The 4,177-nt window shown below is 42.1% G+C and overlaps 1 long non-coding RNA gene across 1 annotated transcript; it reads right to left on the bottom strand.

Moving 5' to 3' along the window:
• Positions 1-1,162: 1,162 nt before the first annotated feature.
• On the bottom strand, positions 1,163-2,519 carry LOC122456345. The gene is made up of 3 exons (XR_006275216.1): positions 2,472-2,519; positions 1,588-1,854; positions 1,163-1,468 (listed from the first exon to the last, which is right to left on the bottom strand). It is a non-coding gene; the product is annotated as an uncharacterized LOC122456345 (long non-coding RNA).
• Positions 2,520-4,177: the final 1,658 nt, after the last annotated feature.

Consider the following 4,177-nt stretch of genomic DNA (forward strand, 5'->3'; position numbering starts at 1 on the left):
CAACCATGGTCCTCCTCCCAGAGTTTTAGGCAAACTTTTATATATCCCAGAGCTTTGAGCCCCTTGAAGATAAGAACTGAAACCTTGAACTTGAGTCAATGTTGTATGAGGAGTGGAAGGCAGGTTTGATATGCTCGCAATAGCCCATGTTGCTGAGGAGGCACACTGCAGTGCTCTGTACCAGTTGGAGTTTCCTGAAGGCTAATGGCAAAATTAATATCTGCTTCAAAGCAAGAAGGATCTTTTGCAGTCACACAAGCAACATTGTAGATGCACATACTGAGGCCCATTTTTATATTGTCCCAAAGATCTTTAACCATGAACCACATTTTGATAATGAGCTTGGAGTTCTCTTCAGGATGACATCGGCATCAACTGTGGGATGAATCAAAGCCCATGGAGGTCTTTTCTCTGATGTTGATGGCTTTTAGATCAAGCGCATGATGTAGGCTATAGTATCCTCTTTCAACATGGCATGTATGGCATGTAGTGAATCGAAAGCAGTCTGATTGTTAGAAAGATCACATGGTGCTGACTAATAACACTAAGCTTATGGAGAAGGGATGCTCCATATTTAAGGAGTGTGGATTTAGCCACAGAGGCTGAAGCACTGAGACTAGGGGCTAAATTTACAAAGGGGACTTAGGTGTTGCTCCATTCAGCATTGCAATGCCTAACTTATAAACCGCCTAGTGGAATTCACAACCCTGACTTAGGTGTCCATGCCCCTTGTACAATAAAAGGGGGTGTAGTCTAAGCCCCACCCTCAAAGGGAATTAGGCACCCAGCTGCAATCAGGATTCACAGTCACACACCCTTTCCTGGAGTTAGGCACCTAAAGACAAACCAAGGAGAAGGAATTGGAACTCAGGTCTCCTCCTTCCCAGATGAGTGTGCTAAAGATCAGGCTACAGAGACATTCTCACTCTGGCCAAATGAATATATAAGTATTTATACAAGTGGAACAGCTTCAACAGAAAACACACACACACTCCTCCCCCTGGAATGCATAAGAGCACACTCCTAGGAGGTAGAACACCTGAGTTCAAGTCCCTGCTCTACATCAGACAGAGTGGGGATTTGAAGCTAGGTTTCCCATATACGGAGCAAGTGTTCTTAGCCACTGGGATACTGGCTTAAAGGGGACCATGCCTTCCCCCTTTGTGTGGGGTTAGGTATGCTCTAAGCATGCATAACAGAGTAGGGTCCTCAGTCAAGGTAGGTGGGAGAACCCACCAGGGCTTAAACATCAGTTTAGGCACCAAGCTGCTCAGTGGTGTCAGGACTGAGTCAGCAGTGTACATGCCAAATGAAAGAAATGTAGGCACCTAGGGAGCTTTAGAATAGGAACATAGGCACCCAGGGACTTTAGGCACTTCCAATGTTAGGTAGCAGCTGAGTGGCAGTTTTGTGAATGCTAGTGATGCCTAAATTTTGGATTTAGGCACCTAAAGGGGCAGCTAGACACCTGAAGTGAGCTGTAGCTCACAAAAGCTTATGCTCAAATAAATTTGTTAGTCTCTAAGGTGCCACAAGTACTCCTTTTCTTTTTGTGAATACAGACTAACACGGCTACTACTCTGAAACCTACATTTCTCTTGTGAATCTAACCCCAGGTTTCATGACAGTTAGAATAGAATTCTGAATGTCTCATCCTCCCTTGTGAGCAAAGAAATGCTGTGCTCTGTTTAAAGTGTTCTCAGCTTCTCAGTCACATTTCCAGTTATGGACTTTACTCTTCTTCTCCAATACAGCACCTAGCAGGACTGGGCGCTTTGTTTAGCTCAATGTGTCCTGCTGATAATTCAGCTGAAGACTCAGGTACGGAGACAGGAAAGAAAATGTCCTTTGCAGCTAAGGGATAACAGCAAAAAAAAAATTAAGTACATCAGGTGCAGGAAGCCTGCTAAACAACCAGTGGAGCCACTGGACGATTGAGATGCTAAAGGAGCACTCAAGGACGATAAGGCGGAGAAACTCTGTCAAACTCTGACATTGCGGAGAAACTAAATGAATTCTTTGCATCAGTCTTCATGGCTGAGGATGTGATGGAGATGCCCAAACCTGAGCCACTCTTTTTAAGTGACTGAGGAACTGTCCCAGATTGAAGTGTTGTTAGAGGAGGTTTTGGAACAAATTGATAAACTAAGCAGTAATAAGTCACCGGGACCAGATGGTATTCACCCAAGAGTTCTGAAGGAACTCAAACGTGAAATTGCAGAACTATTAACTGTGGTTTGTAACCTATAATTTAAATCAGCTTCTGTACCAAATGACTGGAGGATGGCTAATGTGATGCCAATTTTAAAAAGGGCTCCAGAGGTGAACCTAGTAATTACTGGCCAGTAAGCCTGACTTTAGTACCAGGCAAACTGGTTGAAACTATAGTAAAGAACAGAATTGTCAGACACATCGATGAACATAATTTGCTGAGGAAGAGTCAACATGGTTTTTGTAAAGGGAAATCTTACCTCACTAATCTACTAGAATTCTTTGAGGGGGTCAGTAAGCATGTGGACACATGGGATCCAGTGGATATAATGTTCTTAGATTTTCAGAAAGTCTTTGATAAGGTCCCTCACCAAAGGCTCTTAAGCAAAGTAAGCTGAAAGGTCTTCTCATGGATTGGTAACTAGTTAAAAGATAGGAAACAAAGGGTAGGAATAAATGGTGAGTTTTCCAAATGGAGAGAGATAAATAGTGGTGTTCCCCAGAGGTCTATACTGGGACCAGTACTATTCAACATATTCATGAATAATCTGGAAAAAGGGGTAAACAGTGAGGTGGCAAAATTTCCAGATGGGGATACAAAACTACTCAAGATAGTTAAGTCAAAAGCAGACTGCAAAGAGTTACAAAGGAATCTCACAAAACTGGGTGACTGGGCAACAAAATGGCAGATGAAATACAATGTTGATAAATGCAAAGTAATGCACATTGGAAAACATAAACCTATAATGTACATATAAAATGATGGGGTCTAAATTAGCTGTTGCCACTCAAGAGAAAGATCTTAGAGTCATTGTGGCTAGTTCTCTGAAAACATCCACTCAATGTGCAGCGGCAGTCAAAAAAGCTAACAGAATGTTGGGAATCATTAAGAAAGGGATAGATGATAAAACAGAAAATATCATGTTGCCTCTATATAAATCCATGGTAGACCCACATCTTGAATAATGCAAGCACATGTGGTCGTCCCCGCTCAAAAAAGATATATTGGGATTGGAAAAGGTTCCCAGATGAGGGCAACAAAAATTATTAGGAGTATGGAACAGCTTCTGTATGAGGAGAGATTAATAAGATAGGGACTTTTCAGCTTGGAAAAGAGATGACTAAGGGGGGATATGATAGAGGTCTATAAAATCATGACTGGTGTGGAGAAAGTAAATAAGGAAGTGTTATTTACTCTTTCTCATAACACAAGAACTAGGGGTCACAAAATGAAATTAATATGCAGCAGGTTTAAAACAAACAAAAGGAAGTATTTCTTCACACAACGCAGAGTCAACCTGTGGAACTCTTTGCCAGAGGATGTTGTGAAGGCCAAAACTATAACAGGGTTCAAAAAAGTAGATAAATTCCCGGAGGATAGGTCCATCAATGGCTATTAGCCAAGATGGGCAGGGATGGTGTCCCTAGCCTGGTGGTCCTGCTTTGAGCAGGGAGTTGGACTAGATGACCTCCTGAGGTCTCTTCCAAACATCTTCTATGATTCTAGCCTCTGTTTTCCAGAAGCTGGGAATGGGTGAGAGGGGATGGATCACTTGATGATTACCTGTTCTGTTTGTTCCCTCTGGGGCACCTGGCACTGGCCACAGTTGGAAGACAGGATACTGGGCTAGATGGACCTTTGGTCTGACCCAGCATGGAATTCTCATGTTCTTATGTAAGGGATGTACTTGGAATGAGGCTACTGAGCTAACTTTACCTATCTGAGATGTTAGATAAACAGCAGCATCGAGCATAAGAGTTTCTATCATGAAACAAATTATTTGAGCATTATGAACCAGCAATCTTGATGTGTTAGAATTAAGTTAATTACCATCTTCTAAAAGTAAGTTATTCACAGTCAACCAGACATGATTTTGATGCATCTCTAAATAAGGGATATATTCTCAGCTACACCAAAAAGATCAGCAATTTGATACGGCTGTGTCTTTCTAGCCTTCTGGTTAAT

The sequence above is a fragment of the Dermochelys coriacea genome, chromosome 12 (genome assembly GCF_009764565.3).
Source record: "Dermochelys coriacea isolate rDerCor1 chromosome 12, rDerCor1.pri.v4, whole genome shotgun sequence".
Classification (NCBI taxonomy): Eukaryota; Metazoa; Chordata; order Testudines; family Dermochelyidae; genus Dermochelys; species Dermochelys coriacea.